The 9,204-nt window shown below is 50.7% G+C and overlaps 1 pseudogene across 1 annotated transcript; it reads left to right on the forward strand.

The window, feature by feature from the left end:
• Window positions 1-877: 877 nt before the first annotated feature.
• Window positions 878-4,045, forward strand: LOC100382302 (uncharacterized; annotated as a pseudogene). The gene is made up of 4 exons (NR_151612.1): window positions 878-1,820; window positions 1,903-2,986; window positions 3,079-3,139; window positions 3,355-4,045. The product of NR_151612.1 is annotated as an uncharacterized protein (transcript).
• Window positions 4,046-9,204: the final 5,159 nt, after the last annotated feature.

Below are 9,204 nucleotides of genomic sequence, written 5' to 3' on the forward strand. Positions count from 1 at the left end.
TTATATTGATTTAAGACGGATTGTTATTGGAATCCGTCTCAAATAAATATACCTTTTGAGTCATTAAGATTGCAAGAATTGTCTTAGATTCTGGTTAGTATATTAGACATTTCTGTATATGAAACATCTCAATTAAAAATATTATTAGAGTCACTATAAGAACTGTCTTTGATGTTAGTGAGTATACTAGACACTTCTAAATATGAAGCCGTCTTCGTATGATATTTCTGATAAGTTGTATTGTAAAAAACGTAGTAAATAGTGAATTCATCTTAGTTTGATGATATATATGATATAAATGTAAAATTTAGCTCTATAACTTGATATAGATGATAAATGGACCCACATGCAAACCGATAATTAATGTCCCACAACGGACCTAAGTAATCATTTTGTTTTATTTCCTATCATTTATGGTGTGTTTGGTTTGTGGAGCCACCCAATACTTCATGTGGTGATCTATCATAAGTTCATTCCTTCAATTTTGGTGGAATCAACCCACTCCTCATGTATATACTAATTATTAGCTTACGAGGAATGAGGTGGTGATGGATCAACTCATTCTATTCAACAAACCAAATAAAAATGTGAGGAGTGAGAAGAAGATGAATCACTTCATTCCTCAAACCAAACACGCCCTTAGTTACCAACTGTTGTTTTCCTATGATTTTACTTTATTGAGGTGTAATTTTTTATTATTCTAATTCTTATTATAATTTCTATCATGCGCGTATATGTTCTAATAAATAGAAAAGTGTGAACATGTGGCAGAGTCTAAGTAATTCCTGTACACTATGTCGTGGGCCTATGATTGAATTAGAGAAATAAAGTCCAACCCTAGAAAACTCTGGCATCCTCATGCCAAATCAGCCGCTAGGGCTGCATTCATCCATCTCGTGCTTATCGCCTACCCCAACTCCGACTCCTGCTCGTCGCTCGCCGCTCGCCGCCACGTCCAGCTCTCTCCGCCCCTCCGGACTAGCCTAGCCCCTCCCGCTCACCGTGTCGTCTCCAGAATCTGGCCTACGACCGTTGACGGCTGGTGCCCCCTCTGGCAATCGGTGGTCGTGGTCTGTCCTTGCTCACCCCATCCAGATCCGCTATGCGCGAGCCTCCCCTTTCCTAATCACGCGCCCCCTGCCCCAGCGATCCACAGCTGCCGCCCCCTGTATCGCCGATCCGTGGCTGCCGCCTCCTCCTTCCCATAATCACACCCTCCGGTCCCGTCGATCCGTAGTTGTCGCCTCCCCCCATCCCCTAATCACGCGCGTCTCGCTCCCGCCGATCCGCGGATCGGCTCTGCTCCAACCCTCCTCCGCCCCTGAGATGCAGCGAGCATCACGGGGGATTTCTCCCTTGAGGTGTTGCCTGAGAGGTGCTGCTGACCGAGTAGCATCATTGAAGAGTTACTATCGAGCACTTGGATTATGTGATCGATGTGCAGAGAAGTGGTTCCAAGGGAACAAGTGTGCCAACACGGTGCAACTTCACGCCATTGAGGAAGTCTAGGATTTGCTCACCTTGGATGAAGCTACAGTGGAAGTCATTGAACCAACAGAGGAACTGATGATGGTTGTATCCCTGTCTAATGCGGCATGGTTCGGATCTGACATGATATCAACCACGAGATTACAGGGTCAGATTCAACAACATAATCTCTTAGTTCTTATTGATTCAGGGTCTTCACATACTTTCCTCAATGACATTCGTCGACCACTATTGTTTGGAGTCCAAGAATTGACAACACCAATTACAGTTTAGGTTGCTAATGGCCAAGTTATTACCTGCTCACACCACCTTCCAGCAGCTCAATGGACCATGTAAGTTTATCAGTTTTCAACATCTCTCAAGTTTTTGACTCTACCATCATTTGATTTGGTGGTTGGTATGGAATGGTTGCAGCAGTATAGCCCGACGAGAGTGGATTGGACAAACAAGCGGATGGTTATTTCTTATCAGGAAAATACTATCTACCTTACTAGTGGGAATGGTGGTGGAATTATTGTTACTATCTGAAACATCATTATCCACATCTGACTCTAGCATAGCAGCTGTTGCAGTGGATTCCAGAGTGCAAGCTCTACTCGACAGTTATCCTAGCATTTTCATCGATCCAGTGGGACTCCCACCAACCCGCCCGTGTGATCATTCAATTTCATTGATCCCCGGTGCCCAGCCGTTCCACATAAGGCCATACCGTTACCCTCCAACCCTCAAAGATGAAATTGAAACTCAAGTTAAGGAAATGCTATCCAGGGGGTGATACGAAAGAGTAGCGGCCCCTTTGAATCTCCAATTCTCTTGGTCAAAAAGAAAGACCACTCATGGAGATTCTGTGTAGATTACCGTTATTTGAATGCCACGACGGTGAAGAGTAAATACCCTGTGCTGATATTCGATCAGTTCTTTGTGCTCAGGCACTAGGCATGTAGAGGTATTTTTTGTTGTTATTTTCTCTTTATGTGGATGTGGTTACAAGGCTGTTGACAAAATATTACTACTCCATTGTCCTCCCTCTCACCCATAAGGTATTTGATATATTACTTTGTCCAGTCGATGCAGCTTACAAGGCTGTTGACAAAATAATCCAGGTTTGTTGGCACACTTTTAATCTTTCTTGTACGGGTACACTACTTCTAACAATGGAATATGAATGTTGTTTTTTGCGCAAAAGTTGCCTGGCTTTTAGCATCGTTTGATGGGTGAGGACACACATCGCCTCCAAATACTAGAACGCTAGGGATATTTGTTCTCTCAAATAAAGCTTTACCTGTTATATTATATAATACTTCCGTAAGAAGAGCTGTTAGTGGCTGGAGTGAATAGAATTTGGTTGGTCGGTGCCTCCAAGTTGTTTGGTCTACCGTTCAAATGCCTTATTATTCTGCGAGTTGTTTTAAGACTAGGCCTCAATTTTTTTCCAGGCAGAAAGTGCTACTGCCTCTCTCAACTATAGCGGTGTGGTACTGGGATCCTTGCCAATAAGGTAAAGCTCCGACTGATCTTCTTACACTTTTGCATTGAGGAAGGAGCTCTTCTGGGCGGTTGGATAACAGAGCCGTTCTAGTGTGTTTTCAGGGTGAGCCCGTCCATGACGCCAGTGCGTCCCCGTGCCCCTCGCCAGCTGATGTCGTCCTAGGTATACATACAGGAGGTGCTGACGATGGCACTGCTCATATATAAGTAATAGAGATAGACATGTATGAAAAGGGTCTTTTGTTTTCAAGTTGTGGGCTCGGCCTTTGTTTTCTCTCTCTCCTTGATTCACTGTTGGTCGAGGCTGTTTTTTTACCTTGCACATAGAGGAGAGCTTCAGGTTGTCTGATGCTTTAGGTTGGTCTTTTTTTTCTATAGGCTCTGAAGCCATCTTCTGGACCTCACAAGTCCAGGGAGTGCATGCCTCTGATCCTCATCATCAGGAACATGCTCAAGTATGCACTGACGTACCGTGAGGTCATTTCTATCCTGATGCAACGCCATGTACTTGTTGATGGCAAGGTCAGGACTGACAAGACCTACCCTGCTGGGTTCATGGGTATGCCGATATCTCTATTAATGCATAAAGATACCTATACACATATCTTGGTAGCTGTGTGAGGTTGCTGTTTTTCGTTAGTAGATCTATGTACCTTATCCTTGCTATACTGTCCATATATGTTGTGTGCATGAAAGTCTTGCATTGAAAATGTCATGTGCTACAATCGTTAGGACTATTAATAGATGTTGCTCTTTCTATCTATCCATTTACATCGCTGGAAATTCCCATGCCCTTTCATAGTACGCCTGTGAAATGCTCACTGCTTTTCTATAGGTTTGTGTGTAGTTCAAGCTCTACAAGGTGAGGTTTGTTCAGTTTGGCCAGAAAGGCATCCCCTACCTGAACACCTATTTGTTGTACAGGAAAACATAGAATGGAATTCAAATTTGGTGGCCGCAAAAGTGTGGAGACTTGAATTCATATAAAGTTAGGCTTAATATTAGTGCAAACAGTTGTATTTTAGTTTAGATTTAGAGTACACTTATGTATGCCTTGTTTGATAATGCTTATTTATGATGTATTGAGTTGTACTTATTTATATTATATTAATTATAATGTTGTTCAATATATGTGTATGTATATTTCTCTTTCAAATTATTAAAACGTGATATCTGAAAAATAATTATAAATTGAAGAATGTACTGCCATTTAAGTCATTTCGTTTAAATCTTAATAAGACGGTCACCAAAATGTCTAATATCAGTCTCCTAAATAAGATGGTTTTTAAAACGTCCATTATTAGTCACCTAAATAAGATGGTTTTCCTATTGTAATCGTCTATTATTGTAGGATATTCGAGACAGTTTGATAAATGCTTTATGACTTATAATGTTTGTATTCTCTACGGTTTTTAGAAGCAGTGTCTTAAACAAAAACCTAATTCAAGACGGTTTATCGGACAAAATGACTTAAACAAATATCTTTTTCAGACGGTTATAAATTAAAAATTGTCTTATATAATAGCTTTTAAGACGGTTTATAACCATCTTAAATGTGGGACATCTTTTACGACTCCATCAAATTTGGACACTTCATAAGCGTCTTAAGATGTGAAAATTAACCGTCTCATATAACATGTTTTGTAGTAGTGGGATGCGATTTTCTCCGGGTTGGCCTTGATGCCCCGCTCGGAAACGATGAACCCCAAGAGCATGCCTCGGGGGACTTCGAAGACGCACTTCTCGGGATTGAGTTTCACACCCTTCGCCCTCAGACACTTGAATGTCGTTTCAAGGTCAGAGAGAAGGTCAGAGGCTTTCCTTGTCTTGACTACGATGTCATCGACGTAAGCCTCGACCGTTTGGCCGATGTGCTCTCCGAACACGTGGTTCATGCACCTTTGGTATGTCGCACCTGCATTCCTCAAACCAAATGGCACAGTAATATAGCAGTACATGCCAAAAGGGGTGATGAAAGAAGTCGCGAGCTGGTCGGACTCTTTCATCTTGATTTGGTGATAACTTGAGTAGGCGTCGAGGAATGATAGGGTTTCGCACCCAGCAGTGGAATCCACGATTTGATCGATGCGAGGCAGAGGGTAGGGAACCTTCGGACATGCTTTGTTTAGACCAGTGTAGTCTACACACATCCTCCATTTCCCACCTTTCTTTTTCACAAGCACAGGGTTGGCTAACCATTCGGGATGGAATACCTCTTTGATGAACCCTGCAGCCATCAGCTTGTGGATCTCCTCGCCTATGGCTCTGCGCTTTTCTTCGTCGAAACGGCGCAGAGGCTGCTTCACGGGTCGAGCTCCAGCTCGGATATCCAGCGAGTGCTCGGCGACATCCCTTGGTATGTCAGGCATGTCCGAGGGACTCCACGCAAAAACCTTGGCGTTCGCGCGGAGAAAGTCGACGAGCACTGCTTCCTATTTGGGGTCGAGCTCGGAGCCGATCTGGACTTGCTTGTAGGCGTCGTTGCTGGGGTCGAGAGGGACGGACTTAACCGCCTCGGCTGGCTCGAAGTTGCCGGCGTGGCGCTTCGCATCAGGCACCTCCTTGGAGAGGCACTCCAGGTCGGCAATGAGGGCCTCGGATTCGGCGAGGGCCTCAACGTACTCCACGCACTCCACGTCGCATTTGTACGTGTGTTGGTACGTGGATCCGACGGTGATGACCCCGTTGGGGCCAGGCATCTTGAGCTTGAGGTAGGTGTAGTTGGGGACGGCCATGAACTTGGCGTAGCACGGTCTCCCCAGCACCGCGTGGTAGGTTCCTTGGAACCCGACCACCTCGAACGTGAGGGTTTCCTTTCGGAAGTTGGAGGGAGTCCCGAAGCAGACGGGCAGATCGAGTTGTTCCAAGGGGCTGGACGCGCTTCCCGAAGATGATCTCGTGAAAGGGCGCCACACCAGCTCGGATCGTGGACAGATCGATCTGCAAGAGCCCGAGGGTCTCGACGTAGATGATGTTGAGGCTGTTGCCTCCGTCCATGAGGACCTTGGTGAGCCTGACGTTGCCGATGACGGGGTCGACAATGAGCGGGTACTTTCCTGGGCTCGGCACGCGGTCGGGGTGGTTGCCTTGGTCGAATGTGATGGGCTTGTCGGACCAGTCTAAGTAGACTGGCGCCGCCACCTTCACTGAGCAGACCTCCCGGCGCTTTTGCTTGCAGTGTTGAGCCAAGGCGTTCGCCACTCGCCCACCATAGATCATGAAACAACCGTGGACCTCGGGGAACTCCTCTGCCTTGTCGCCCTCCTTGTCGTTGTCATGGCCTTTGCCACCTTCCGCCGGGGGCCCGGCCTTATGGAAGTAGCATCGAAGCATGATGCATTCCTCAAGGGTGTGCTTGACGGGACCCTGATGATAGGGGCACGACTCTTTGAGCATCTTGTCGAACAGGTTGGCCCCTCCGGGAGGCTTCCGAGGGTTCCTGTGCTCGGCAGCGGCGACAAGACCTGCGTCGGCGGCGTCGCGCTTTGCTTGCGACTTCTTCTTGGCCTTATTCTTTGTGCCGCGCTGGGCGGACGCCTCAGGGACGTCTTCCTGCTGGCGTCCCTGAGGCTGCTTGTCCTTCCGGAAGATGGCCTCGACCGCCTCCTGACCAGAGGCGAACTTGGTGGCGATGTCCATCAACTCGCTCACCTTGGTGGGAGTCTTGTGACCCAGTTTGCTCACCAGGTCGCGACAAGTGGTGCCAGCGAGGAATGCCCCGATGACATCCGAGTCGGTGATGTTGGGCAGCTCGGTGCGCTGCTTCGAAAACCGCCGGATGTAGTCACACAGGGATTCCCCTGGCTGCTGGCGGCAGCTTCAGAGATCCCAAGAGTTCCCAGGGCGCACGTATGTGCCCTAGAAGTTTCCAACGAAGGCTTTGACTAGGTCGTCCCAGTTGGAAATCTGCGCAGGAGGCAGATGCTCCAGCCAGGCTCGGGCGACGTCGGAGAGGAACAGGGGGAGGTTGCGGATGATGAGGTTGTCATCGTCCGTTCCTCCCAGCTGGCAGGCCAGCCGGTAGTCTACAAGCCACAGTTCTGACCTCGTTTCCCCCGAGTACTTAGTGATGGTAGTCGGGGCTCGGAACCGGGTCAGGAACGGCGCCCGTCGTATGGCCCAGCTGAAGGCTTGAGGACCAGGTCATTCGGGCGAGGGGCTCCGATCCTCCCCACTGTCGTAGCATCCCCCACGCCTGGGGTGGTAGCCTCGACACACCTTCTCATCGAGGCGGGCTCGACGGTCGCGACGGTGGTGCTCGTTGCCGAGGCGACCCGGGGCTGCAGGCGTCGCGTCCCGCGTGCGCCCGGTGTGGACCGAGGCTTCCCGCATGAATCGGGAAGTCGCGGCGCGATGCTCCGGGGGGCACCCTTGCCTTCGGGAGGCAGAGCTCTCGGTCCGTCGGACCACGGCGTCCTCCAGGAGATTCTTGAGTTCTCCCTGGATACGCCACCCCTCGGCGGTGGATGGCTCCGGCATCGCTCGGAGCAGCATTGCCGGCTAGATTCTGGCCAACCCCGCTGGAGGCCGGGGGCAGCCTTGCCCTGGCATCGTCAGTGATACAGCGCTGGACGTCCTGGGCCCGATGACGCGCTTCTCCGGCTAGTGCTCGACCTGCCCACTCCTGCTCGATGTTTTGCCGGAGCTGCATAAGTTGTCCTGCTTCCTCGTCGAGCTTGGCCTGCATCTCGCGGATTTGCTCGAGCTGTGTGTCCTGACCCCCAGTAGGGACTGGGACCACAGCTAGCTCCCGCATGATGTCAACGTGAGGCGCAGGCCCAGGGGGATCATTGTCCTCCGGCATACCAAGGTGGTTGCCTTCGTCGTGACCCCCCTAGATCGACGTGGAAACATTCGCGACTTGGGCCACAACCTTCATCATCAAGGCTGTGGCCATCATCGGAGCAATGGGAGAGGCAGTAGTCGCATGCGGTCATGAAGTCTCGCATGGCGCTAGGATTACTGAGCCCGAAGAAATCCACAACCAGAGTCAGGCTCGTCGTCTTCCTCGGAACCCGGGGGCCCGTAGGTCGAGACGGCTGTCAGTCGGTCCCAGGTTGACCACATATGGTACCCCGGAAGGTTAGGATATGCCTTTATGAAAGCGCTCACCGAAGCGGGATCGCTTGGTGGATCGAAGCTGAATCTAAAAGGCACGGGGTGGAAAACGAACAGTACCTCTCGATCGATGGACGGTGACGAGGTCGCGTCGGGGACGGACTGCACTGTTATCTCAGGTACGAGGCTAACGCCCAGCAAGTCCTCCGCGAGTGTGCTGGCGTCATCTGTCCGCTTGGGGTTGGCGTGTTGCGGGGAGACGACACTCGCCGTCGCCTCAGGCGCGAGGTCAACACCCGACATGTCCCCCGCTGGGGTGCCGACGTCGTCGACTCGCTCGACAGCCGACGAGGTGCCGCCTCCTGCTTGGCCACGGTTGCCCCGCCTCCTCCTGCTGCGGCGAGGAAGGCGGCGGGACAAACCCAGATGCTGCTCTTCCGCCATGGGGGGAAGACATCGTCGAGTTCGCCGCCGCCGGGCGAGCTGACGGCCGTCGTTGTCGCTGCCGCGCTGCGGGGGAAGGAGTACCATGTCGTAGCTGCCGTCGAGGGACATGAACTCGAGACTCCCGAAACAGAGCAGTGTCCCAGGCTGAAGAGGTTGCTGGAGACTACCCATCTAGAACTCAACGGGAAGTTGTTCGTCAACACGCAGCAGACCCCTACCTGGCGCGCCAACTGTCGGCGTTTCGACCCCGGGGGGTCCCTGGACCGACGAGTAAAATTGTCGCTGCGTGCCCCAGCCCAGATAAGTTAGCGCGAGATGGAACACAAGGGGGGAAAACCGCGGCTCGTGTTATCCTGCGCCAGAGTGGGTGCGCTTGCAGTAGGGGTTACAAGCATTCGCGAGGGAGAGAGAGAGAGAGAGAGAGTGAGCCGGTTCGTCAGCCCGTCCTCCCGCGCGACCACCCTCCGTATGAGGGCCCTGGCCCTTCGTTTTATAGATACAAGGAGAGGGTCCAGGTGTACAATGGGGGTGTAGCAATATGCTTGTCCGGCAGAGAGGAACCAGAGCCCTATGTACATGCCAACGTGGTTGTCGGAGAGGTGCTAGAGCCCTGTGTACGCAGTGTCGTGGCCGTCGGAGGAGCATTTGAGCCCTGTAGAAGCACAGCTGTCAGGGCTGCTGGGACCTTGCTGACGTCTCCTTGCTTCCGTAGGGGGCTGAGAA

This window comes from Zea mays, chromosome 2 (assembly GCF_902167145.1).
Source record: "Zea mays cultivar B73 chromosome 2, Zm-B73-REFERENCE-NAM-5.0, whole genome shotgun sequence".
NCBI lineage: Eukaryota > Viridiplantae > Streptophyta > Magnoliopsida > Poales > Poaceae > Zea > Zea mays.